Source organism: Amblyomma americanum, chromosome 5 (assembly GCF_052857255.1).
Source record: "Amblyomma americanum isolate KBUSLIRL-KWMA chromosome 5, ASM5285725v1, whole genome shotgun sequence".
Lineage (NCBI taxonomy): Eukaryota > Metazoa > Arthropoda > Arachnida > Ixodida > Ixodidae > Amblyomma > Amblyomma americanum.
The window spans coordinates 62,712,818-62,725,757 of record NC_135501.1 but is presented as its reverse complement, the minus strand read 5'-3'; positions in this window follow the sequence as shown (position 1 = coordinate 62,725,757).

Here is a 12,940-nt window from a genome sequence, read left to right as displayed (position 1 = left end):
CTTTTGATCTTCGAGAAGTGAGAGCATTTTCGCAATTTTTCATTCAGGAAGAAGCCAAGCTGTCTCCAGGGAGACGTTATAAAATGTGCAATACCGCAGAGGTAAATTCTTCTAACTTGGGACTTCAACGTACCGATAGAGACCCATCGCATACAGCAGCGGCAGGTTTGAGGCCAATAACTATGGAAAATAATTCAGAGGGTGTAACCGCAAAGAAGACTGCTGTGGGGGTGGGAGAAGGGGGGGGGGGGGTTGGACGAATGGAACCGCTAATCGCGTTTGAAAGCTCAGTGTAAAGCCTTGTGCTATCTGGCCAAGTTGTGCATCCTGGGGAGGCAACACAACTGACTGTGTAATATGAGAGGACGATGTATTATGGTTGCGTTCCCTGAATCAGTACAAAGCTTTGCAGTTATTTGGGCTTGATGGATAACTGTTCAAATTCACATTGTACTCCTCCTCCGCCTTACCAGTAGTGCTTGTAAACGTAGCCGCAGAAATTTTTAAATTTATCCAATTGCGCGGGTAGTGGTTATGAGAGAGCCTTTTCCAGGCGATTTTTCTAAGTCGATATGCTCTCGCACTCATCATTAGACCACAGGGAGGGATGTTTGTTTTTGACCGCAGATTGCACCGCGAACACGGAACGCTCAGATGCCCCTGACACGGTATAGAGAGCTTGCTGAGAGCGATTCAAGTTATTAGATGATGCAATAGAGGAAGGAGGATTGCACAAGTTTTTTGAAAAGTGTGTGGTTTACAGATTTTTGTGGAGAAGCATTCGCCCTGAGGGGAGAAGCTACTATGAGGAATATTATCGGATCACCATTTCGCATCATTTCCAGTTGATCTTATTGCCTTTTCCAGAATCCCTCTTCTTCCTTCTACAGTGAGGCTGTTCCAGGTGTTGGTGTTTAGGCCAGATGTTTTTTTATGGCTGTACCGATAGTGTGGTTCAATGTCACCTTAGGCCTCGTGCAATGTATTTAGCTTCCCCTGGCGGGAGTTCGGCTACCTCGTTCGCCAGCCTGCCGGCCCAAAGTTTTCTCTTGGATTCTTTCGGTCGGAATAGTGTCAGTGACATCCCAGTGGCGCTTGTACTCATTGGAGACGGGGCCCTAAAATTGAAAAATTCTAAAATTATCCAGGAGCAGCTGCAGGCTGTTACCAGCCGCCACCTGGAAATCTTTGAAGTGTGCCCTTTTGGACATAGGGGCATTCTGTGCCGTTACACGGATGTGCAGTGCGCGTCAGAGTTGCTGAAAAAGCACATACTTGGCATCATTTCTAGTTAAGCTTTTTTTCTAGAGCAACCCGGATGTTGAAAAGGTATCATCAGCGGCGTGGACTCATCGGGGTTTTCTCAGGAACTGCTTGACAACTATCAGGACACCGGTGTTGTTGTGTTATCAGTTTACCGCTATACAAGAGATGCTAATGGCTCACGTGTCCCGACAGATGTTGTGATTGCAACATTTGCGGGATCTTTTTTCCCGTCTAATCTCCACTTTTTGCTCATAGTGTACCGAGTCGACCCACTACATCTTCGTCCTTTGCAATGCAGGAATGGCTGGTGCTGTGGTTATAGCAGCAAAGCTTGCAAATCCGCGAGGTGTTGCCGACTATGCAGGGAGAACAGTTTAGCAGACCTCTGCACATCTGAGGGTCCCATTTGTAGTCTCTGTGGCGGTGTTCATCCGGCTGATTATGCTGGCTGTCTCAAACGTTCAGATGAACCGAATGTTCTGGACATCATTCAGCAGAGAATGTGCTCTGGAGCTGATGCTTATGCCCATTAGACCTGAAGAGGCAATATTATGCTGGTCTTGCTAGGTCGTCTGGGTCTGAGGTAGAGGCGTTGCTGACAAAGGCTGTGGTGTCAGCTGTCGAGAAGGCGCTTGAAGGTGTTGTGGACCGTATGTTTACCTTCAGTGAAGCTCTGTCCAAGGCTATTTAATGTCAAGTTGCTCAGTGAACTGTTGGCCTTCCCGTTCCGTAAGCTAGTTCATCCCATAGGCTCTCTAGTGTCTCTCCCCTGGCTCCTATTCCTGCTGCATCCTCGTCTGTGCCTGTACATGGTGCCGGAGATACCAGCCTCTCTAGCGTTTGCACTACAGACATCGAGATGGCGAACCCTTTCCAGAAGCGTCGAGCTTCTTCCTCTCCGTCGAAGTATGCCCTTCCAAGCAACAAAAGAAGAAAGGTTCGCCCAGTAATATACATAAAGCTGATGTGTTAAAGCAGCCTCTCACAGTCTCTCTGCTTTTACAGTACCAATGGCGGAGTTAAATGTACCACAGTGGAATTGCCGTTCAGTCGCATCATCTTTTCACGATTTACAAAACCTTGTCTCACAATTCGACCCCGACATAACTTTACTTCCAGAAACTGGGCGTACCCAATTAGGTCATTCTCTCTAAAAAATTTCCGGGTATTCCGAGCCGATCGTAATTATGGTCGGGGTGGTGGCTCGTTAACACTAATTTCTTCTAAATTTGCTCATCGGGCGCATGTAGCACATCACAATTCAAACACCTGACTGCGAATTTTTGGCTGGTGATATCGCAATTTCACAGTGTGCTCCCCTTACTGTTGCTAATGTTTATTTTCCTTCAGGTGTACACAACACAGATCATTTAAATGTTCTTTTGCCGTCTGACAACACAGTGGTGACTGCTGGTGATTTCAATCCTGATCACGTAATTTAGGGTTTAGGGATGCATGTGGGCAACTTCTTTGGTCATGGATGTCGGCAAGGAACGTGCGTTGCTGTAACAGTCCAGGCGTCACTTTTATGCGTTGCGATTCTCGGTCTGTGTTTGAATTCACATGGGCAGTGAATGGTGTGCAGGTTCCTTTGTGGTCTACAGTGGATTGTGACACTTTCAGTGATCGCTTTCCGGTCACTTTCAACATAGCAGCTTCTCCCCTCAGGGCGACTGCTTCTCCACAAAAATTCGTAAACCATATACTTTTAAAAAAACTTGTGAAGTCGTCTTTCTCCTCCATATCATCATTTGGTAATTTGGGTCGCGCTTACCAAGTTTTCTATTACGTGTTAGTGGCCTCTGAGCCTTCTGTGTTCACGGTGAAATCTAGTCAAAACCAAACAGCCCTCCCTGTGGTGGAATGATGAGTGTGAGAGAGCATATCGACTTAGAAAATCTGCCTGGTAAATCCTCTCTCATAACCACTTCCGCGCAATTGAATAAATTACAAATTTTTCGCGGCTTCTTTTAAAAGGACCATTGGTAAGGCGAAGGAGGAGTACAATGCGAACGTGAACAGTTATCCGTCATGCCCAAATAATCGCCAAGATTTGTACTGATTCAGGGAATGCAACTATAATACGCCGTCCTTTCATGTTACACAGTCAGTGGTATTAATACCCCAGGATGCAAAAATCAACTTAACCAGATAGTACAAGGCCTTGCTTTGCGCTTTGAAGCGCGTTTTGTGGTTCCATTTGTCCTACCCCCTACAGCGCAGACTTCATTGCGGTTATACCCTTGGAATTATTTTCCACAGTTACTTGCCTCAAACCTTCAGCTCCTGGATTCGATGAGTTCTCTAGCGCTGTGTTGAAATCTCTTGATACATAATTTACCTCTGATATATTGCACATTGTTAATGTATCAATTGAGACAGCTTGGCTCCCTCTTATATGGAAAATTGCCAAAATAATTTTCTCAAACACCCAAAGAAGTGTTTACTAATTGATAACATTCGGCCAATTTCCCTCTTGTCTAATTTAGTTAAACTTATTGAAGGCATTGTGCACAGCCGTCTTACAGACCCTCTTGTCTAATTTAGTTAAACTTATTGAAGGCATTGTGCACAGCCGTCTTACAGATCATGTACCTGCAAAACAAGCCTTCAGTGCTTCACAGATAGGGTTTCTTTGGGCGTGCTCGGTTTGTACTGCAAACTTTGATTTGGAAAGCAGAGTTAGGGTTGCAATGGAGAAGAGAGAGGTCTCGGCTTTAGTCGCTTTGGATATCGCTTAACCATATGACAGCGTAGAGCAATTAACACGATTTAACCAACTTGACTAATTTCGGCCGCCTTTTTACATTTTTGCTTGGGTGCAGGAAGTTCTAAAAAATAATAGACGTTTCTTTTGTTCTGACGGTTCCTTTACTTCTGAAACATTTTCACAGACTAAGAGTGTGCCTCTGGATTCTGTTCTGCGTACTTTACTTTTTAACATACTTATGTAAGACATACAAATTCAGGGTGACATAGAGAGTATGTGCATGCATACCACATCGCCTTTTGGATTTTGCTTGAGACATTCATTCACTTTACTAGCTATTGCTGGCCTACCTCAATGCCCTGGAAGTATGGCTGGGCAAGTTACATATAATTCTCAACGTGAACAAAGATCCGTTCTCGTTTTTCCTCCAGCGTTCTCTTTTACATTGGTCTACTGTATTGTGACGCTGAAATCCCGCAAATTGCGTTCTTAAAGTATCTAGGTGTAATATAAGACCCGCGTCTAGACTGGCGACCTCATATCAAAAGTATAGTCCTCAAAGGTGAGCGAGCTCTCGGTCGCCTGACGCCAATCAGCAATAAGAAATTCGGCATGCGCAGAGACACTCTCATTTTTCTATAGGACTTACGTAAGATCAATTTTGGGGTTCGATTGCGTTTTGTTCTCCGGTTTTCCCAGATACAAAATTCAACCTCTGGTTTTTTTGAAGAGGCCCGCACACCGATTTGCCTGGGTTTACCAAAATCAGTGGCAAATTGTTTCCTCTTTCTGAAAGCTCGCATACGGAATTTGAACTCTCGCTTCCAGCTTCTAACAGTGCGAACCTTCTTAAGGGGACTTGAGCTAATGCCTGGAGCAGCTCCTCCAATTTTTATGACTAACCTAGCTTTGTTTCTAGATAAACTTTGGCTGTTTTACAAACTGCCTCAATTTGTGTTTACTGACCACCTCTTGTCTCTAATTGCAGTCTCGCTTAGGTCTGTGCAACGCATCAGCAATGTGCAGGCTGCCACAGCTGTTTGCTTCGACCTTACGCTGCCGCTGTATGACAAGCACTTATCTGCCAATGTGCTAAACGGTCTCCTGGAGGAATATCTGATAGAGTATTCGAGCCATGCTGCAATTTTCACAGATGCCTATCAGCAACGCTAAAAGGCAGTAGTAGGAGTTGATTCCCACACACCAGATTGGAGATATTCTATCTGGGTCCCTGATTATACACAAATTTTCGCTGCTGAATTTCTCGCTATCAGTTTGGCCGTTCAAAAAGTTCTCCGCAATATTTCTCAAGTTAATCTCTCGGACTGCCTCTCAGTCTTGGCAGCACTAGGAACTTCGGCAACTAGTTTCTTGTACCGATTCCTAGTGCACTTTGTGCCACGTCATGTCCAAGGGGCGCGCTTTCAGTGGATCCCAGGGCACTGTGGGATTACTTGGGGCCGATTTCTTGGCGAAATTAGCCATCAATGGGCCTGTTGCCCATGTCGTTTCGAACGTCACCCTGCTGACCACGTTCTGTTATGAACGTTACCAAATACACCATTACCTGAGCCATGAGGTCATCCTTGGTACAGGGGATTTCGAATATTTAAAATTCCTATGGAACAAACGTTCTTGCCCATCAAGGTAATGCGAGGTTTCCGTGACGCTTTTGCACTGCAAGATTCCTCGCCTTAATCTATATTTATGCCGTTCTGGGTTCACGCCGTCGAATCTATGTGCGTCATGCGGGGGCGTTGAAACGATAGATCTTTTCTTCCTTCACTGCCGGTGCATTGCACGGCAGAGAATTCAGTTTTTGCAAAATCCTCTAACTCAATTAGGGCTGCCGTTTACTCTGCCCGTCCTCTTCTCTTTCGGTACAACCGTCAAAGTGCGTGCCACTAGGTAGGTGTGTCAGCTTCTTCACAAGTATATTATTGAAGCAGGGAGATTTTATGTGATAACTTCTCGGTGCATTTACTTTCCTCTCAAAATAATTTTCTTCTGGGTTCCAACCCGACCACGGTGGCTGCGTTTTTAGGGAGGAAAAACGGTAAAGGCGGCCTTGTGCTGTGCGATGTCAGTGCACATTAGAGATCCCCAGGTGGTCGAAATTATTCCGGAGCGCTCCACTACGGCACCCCTTTCTTCCTTTATTCTTTCATTCCCTCCTTTCTCCTTTTTTTTACGGCGCGGTTCTGGTGTCCAACGATATATGAGACATATACTGCGCCATTTCCTTTCCCCCAAAACCAATTATTATTATTATTATTATTTCTGATTAATTTAGTTATTCAACCCACACCGCTTTGTTTCCTCAATATTCATTCCTATTTCATCAAGATCTCTCAAAATTCGCGATTTTATTTTTCTCTCAGATTCATCTTTATTTATGAGTCTCTTGAGAGAAACCTGGATGAGTTTTTTCCTGTTTTATCTGCTCCAAACCCTCCCCAATACCCACCGTGGGTATGTGCCATCGTATTTGAGGCAACAAGAACAACATCTAGCTTGATTATCGGAATAAAGCCAATTTTCAATGACAGGAGCAGAGTTATTTTCCGTTGCTGGTATCTAGATATTGTCACGAATTAGTGACTGCAATCAGGGGAGCAGAACAACAGCGAAAATGGCGTCTAAACAAAACTCTTTATTAAGACTGACTTGCGCCCACAATGGACTGAATCACTCGGCGGCGGCATAGCAACAAGCGTGCACGGCAGTCGTCGAATGGAATGCTCGCTGCTGTCGGCCGTGCTGTATTTAAAGCTGACAGTGAAATTCCCAGATAAAGCATGCAAAGCGGCGCACCGGCAGGTTTGAAGAATGAACAAACAGTGCAAGATTTGCGGCAATAAGAAACTAGTAAATTCTGTCGACTGTGTATTTCTTGTCCATGGTATTGGCTCAATAGGCAAAAGAAACGAGCAAAACTTATAGTTGGAAATTTTTTTACCGTTGTAGCACGATGATGATTTTGTGTCATTGATTTTAAGAAGGTGTTGTCCATGATTAGGAATATTAAGCATAATAAATTAGAAAACATATAGATATATATACCTACGCTTCTACCGAGGACGCAGAACATGATATTGGGATTTACTGAGCAATAAGAATGGGGTTATTTTCATGCGGAATATACAGTGCAGGTGAATAATACGTGCACACTAACCTGACATTGGAGGAATGTGCAACATATTTTAACATATTCTAACATATTTTAGAACCTAATGATAATAATAATAATAATGATAATAATCTATCAATCTATCAATCTTTATTTTTTCGGTGCCCAGGAACAACCCAAAGGTCTTGGTGCTGGTACACCATTCACACGCACAAAATGTACATTTATTTCACTACAAAGGAAGACACTCAGGGGAGGTAATGCAGCAGTCAAGGCGATAGAAAAAAAGACACATAAACTAGGCGCGACAGCAAGCATGAAACAAAAAAGAGAGAACAAGGAAACAGCGAGAACAGCGGTAAATGAAAACAGCTAGAACAGGCAACAGACATATAAATAAGTAATAAAACAATAAACAAAGAGAATGAACACAAGAACGACCGATAACAGCCAAGTACAGCATATATCAAAATACAAACAAGAATAAAGCCAATACTAATATGAACGAATAAGAGATCTCTGAAATACAAGCTAGAAATACAATCATACACAATAAGAAGTGTAATTAGTGAACGCGTTACAGACAATCAGGCGTGAGTACACAGTATTAAAGAAATAATATTAATGAAAACAAGTACACGTGATGTACAATTAAGGAGAGAAAAAAACAATATAATACCGGTGCAAACGCACAAGTGTAGTAAAGACAAAATGCATGAAAGGGGAAGTTATGTATGAGAAAAAGAGTGCTCAAAGTGGAACGTCACGGACATTCAATATAAAGGAAGGGAGAGAATTTTCGAATATATCAAGGTGAGGACAAAGAGAATTAAACAACTTTTGCATTCTGTCCAGAGGGGAGAGGGAGTGCAGGAGCGCAGAAACTTGGAAGGGTCTGAATTCCGTTATGCTCTTTCGCGGTACACGCAAAAGGATACGCGCTAGGAGCTGAGGGCATAGAATGTGACCATGAAGAAGTTTATACAAGAAAATTATATCTGCCCTCACGCGACGGCAGCTAAGAGAAGGAAGCTGCAGTGAGTTACTCCGTCTGGGATGAGAGCTAGAAGTTTTGCAAGAAAACCGATGTTGAAATATGCGTAAAAACTTTATCTGAACTCTGTCGATTTTTTCACAGTTCGACTGGCAAGTGCCGCTCCAAACAACAGACGCATATTCCAAAAGCGGTAAGCATATGGAGAGGTAGAGCTTTAAGAAAGGGAGTTGGGATCGAAACTCTCTCGAAAGCCTTCAGATGAAGCCGAGTGTACGCATAGCCCGTAGAGCAATGCGTTTTGTATGAGAGGAGAAGCTGAGGCTACGGTCGAAAAGTACGCCGAGGTCATTAATTTCATCAACCCTGGGCAGCGGCCTACCATTCACAGAATAAGAGTAGAGAAGACTGTGCGTTTTACGCGTAAATGAGACAACCTTGGTTTTAGATGAATTGAGAGTGAGCCCATTCTTCAAGCACCAATCAGAGAAGGCGGATATGTCCGATTGCAATGACAAGCAATCATGAAGAGTATGTATTGCCTTGAACATTTTTATATCGTCCGCATAAAGGAGAAACGAGGAGTTTTTGACCACGGAGGAAACGTCATTGATAAAAACAGAGAACAGAAGCGGGCCTAATACCGAGCCCTGAGGAACTCCGCTGGTTGGAGTGTAAACAAATGAGGTCTGTCCATTTACACTGACAAAGCAGGACCGATCAAGAAGATAGTTGCGTAAGAGGGCTACAATTGAAACGTCGATCTCAAGCAGCAGAAGCTTTTGAAGAAGTAATGAGTGAGTAACAACGTCGAAAGCTTTGCTCAAATCACAGTACACAGCGTCTACCTGACTCCTCTGAAGGACTTCAGCTGATGTATACGTCATAAAAGTCACAAGGTTAGTTGTAGTAGAACGACCTTTTATGAAACCATGCTGATTATGTATGATTACATGTTTGAGGTGGAAGGAAAGTACTTTGTGCAAAGCTAATTCAAAAAGCTTAGAGGTTGCACAAAGAAGAGAAATGGGGCGGTAGTTCGAAACATCAGATTTGTTTCCTGATTTGAAGACAGGGAAAACACGCGCCGTTTTCCACACGCGGGGAAAGGCAGAATTTTTCAAACAGTTATTAAATATCGTGGTTAAAACAGGGACGAAGGTACTATTGAAGGCTTTTATTATGGCGGCTGGAATGCCATCAGGTCCAGGGGACAAAGATGGTTTCAAACACTTAAGACTCTCACTTACTAACTTCTCGTCAAGAAGAACGGAATTAGGTGCGCCAGCTGGAAGGCATACGGAATCGCAACGTGGAGATTTGTACACGGAGGAAAAGTGTTGAGCAAAGCCGTCAGCGACGTTCCGAATTTCATTCCCATGAGAGTCAACTAAGTGAATATGACTATCAGATTTATTCGAGCGTTTGCGAACGTATCTCCAGAATTCAGTAGGACGGTTAGAGGCACTATTCTCTAAATATTCAAGATAGGACTCATGATCACGCTTGTACAGGCGTTTGCAAAGGGAACGCAAGCGGCGAAATTCATCTGCCCATGTATCCAGCCCAGGGCGTTTCGCTTTATGGTGGGCCCGCTCCTTAAGTTTCAGCGCTGTTCTAAGTTCCTTGGAAAACCAGAACGGAAACTTGCTACGAGTAGCAGTGCGCACAGGTATGTACTGGCGCATACCATTGAGAACTATTTCAGTGAAGCGACTGACTTGTTCGTCAACATCGCTGATTTCGTTTAAGACGGACCAGTCGACAGAAGAGAAAAAACCGAAGAGACCAACATAGTCGCCAAGTGCATAAGCGAAACGGGGGGAATTCCCCTCACGATTTGAATTAGCAGAAGGTGGGACAGAAACCGAAGCCGTTATTAGAATTGGAGGATGAAATTTGTCACAGCGAGTAAATGAGATGTCAGATGTCGAAACACGAACATTTTCAAAATTAGATAAACAAATGTCAAGAACATTACCACAACAGTTTTCAATTAAATTGTGTTGCTGCAAGGTGTTAAAAGCTATGAAATCTAAAAGCCGGTTGCACTTACTAACTACATAATGATTGTTGTGTGAATATGTAAAGGTATTCCAGTTAATACCTGGAGTATTAAAATCCCCTAAAATGAGCAGTTTGTGCTTGCTATGAGAAGTGATAACATATTCAATAGAATGTAGTACATCATCGTAGGCAGGAGGAGGCAGATTAGGGGAAATATAGAAAGCTGCCAATAAGAGTTTTTGATGTCGAGTTAAAGTTAGCTCTAACCAGACAGATTCTTCGATGGTTTCCAGGTCGGAACGCCGAACGCACTGCACGGAACTGTCAATAGCAATGAGCACTCCTCCTCCCTTTTGTTTAGAAGCTGATTCAGGGCGGTCACCTCGAAAAACAGAATAGTTATTAGGAAAGAAGTCACCTGAGTTAACTTCGCTAGACAGCCAGGTCTCAGTAATAACAACAGCCGAATAACAAGAGGCTAAAACATTGGAAAAAAATACAGGTCCCTTAGTCCGAAGACCTCGGGCATTTTGGTAATATATATCCAAGTTAGGGTTGACTGCAATCAACCGTCAGCTCGGAAGGATGTAACATACCATCGAGGAGTTTTCCACGAAAAGCCTTGAAGATGCAGCCCGTAGGCCACATCGAAGGGTCAACAAGTTGATCGTAGAATTCCGCGCTGACTGTGAGGTAGAAGGACGAGTAGGAGTCATATTTCGTTTTCAACCGCCGGCAGGAAAGGGGGGTGACGTTCACGGACTTCAGATGGTTCGTTAAATCAGCCGACGTTGTCTCGGGGCACAGCTTGGAGATGAAAATAGCCTTCGGGCGCTTCTGAGGTCTGGCGACGTTCAGACTGGATGAGCTCGACGAGCCAGTGATGGCTGGGCTACGGTGCTTCTTCTGCGCCTCAGGCGAATTAAGTGGGGGAACCGATACAGATGTCGGGAAGGTGGCCAAATCAACGGGTGCCATCCCACTGTGAAGGGCAGCAGAGTAGCTCTTGGATGGCTGGAGCATACGGGAAGGACTGCTCGCGGACAGGGGCTCGACGAAAGGCGGATCACGCTGCGATGAAGCAGGGCGCCTCGCAAGCTCCTCGCGTAGGCTGCGAACATCAGCCCGCAGAGAGGCAACGACCTCGGCCTGGAGAGCGAGCGCCCGCGAGTTGTCACCATGAAGGCGCTCATTCTCCTCCCGCAGCTGGGCGACCTCGTCGCTCAGAAACGAGATTCCCTCAAGTGCGTCGAGGAGGAGAGCCCGAAGCGAGGCAAGCGCACCGTCAGGTTCGCCCGTCGGGGAGGAAGCGAGGGAACCGGTCGGGTCGGTCGGGTGATGGGGCTGGTGGGCCGTGGAAGAAAGGAATGCAGCCGCTGACTCGCCACCGTCGCTAGGCTTAGCACCGCCGCAAGACGACAAACACAGATTGCACATGAATGGTCGCGAGCCGGACTTCAAAAGCTGCAGCTCGTCGTCACTCCAAGTGACACACTTCGCGTGTACACGTTTGTTGCAGTCGGCACAACGAAAAAACTGCTGCTTACCAAAAAACGGACGGGAGCACAGCACACATGCGTCCTTACTGGGCGCCATGTTGACAGAATAAATAATAATAATAATAATAATAATAATAATAATACAAAAGTCTAGATAAACGCATTAGAAGGGGCAATTGAGTTAGATGGGCGGGTGAAATGAAGTTTCTATAGACAAGGTTCCTGCGGCCTGCGTGCGCCACACTTGGTGCAGTTCGAGAAGCTTTTGTTCTGCAGTGGACGTAAGAAAGCTCCTGATGACGATAACCTGCAGGCCAGCATGTGACCCGGTGCTCGTCTATATTCTGCTTGTTGGCGCGTAAAATACAAAATGAGCAGAAGACAAGATATACGAACTGTATATTTTTGTGCCGTGTTATATAATAAACATAAAATAAAGATTCGCTGGTAACAGAGCGGCTAATTTGCTGCGAAAAGCCTAGCCTCACTCATAAATGAGTGCGCGCTCCGTGGATGGTAATTCTGAAAGCCGCGCTATAGAATGCCCCTTAACTTTGACCATCCGTGACTTTTGCGCATGAAACGAAAGAGCTATTCCGCCAGAAAGGCGCTTATTATACCAATGTAGTGAGCAACTTTGCCTAAACGCAGTCGTGTCCATGACAACACATGTTGCGTTTAGCCCTAGTATTGCTTAAGTTGAGCGGTGCTGGGCGGCGTAAAGCATATTTTCCTTTTAAAGAAATAATTTTATAATAGGCGCACGACAACGCTAAGAATGCCTTATAATACAATCTTTCAGAAAGCGACAACGCTGCTCACGTAGCGCGCTCTGAAGGCCCGGGATGTAAGATGTGCAAAGCAGAGATGTAGCGAAATTCTTAGGTGACACTGCGGTCACACGAAAGCTTCACTCGCATAGTGTTCTCAGGAATTACAGAAACTAAGATGCGCAGAGCATCAATTCTCTGATGTTGTTAGATGACACGGCACTTCTTTGCGAATGAAGAACGCAATTTGTTTAGAATGTGTGATATGCACACAACATAATAGAAATGTTCAATGTGAAATAATTATTGCATGAGAAGCCTTCTTCGAGCTATATGTGATGGTCTCTCATGGAAACAGCATGGCTAGAGATACACGAGGACCACAGATATAGAACAACAAGAACTGGCGCCTCATAATTTTGTTTTGAAAACATGGCATGTAGTTCCGCTTGCAATCACATCGCTTGCTGTACTCCTATAGATAACCACATACATTGTTCAATATTTTCAAAGCATTCATTTGGGCCTCACATTGAAGCACTTCCCCGTTTAACCATGAAAAAT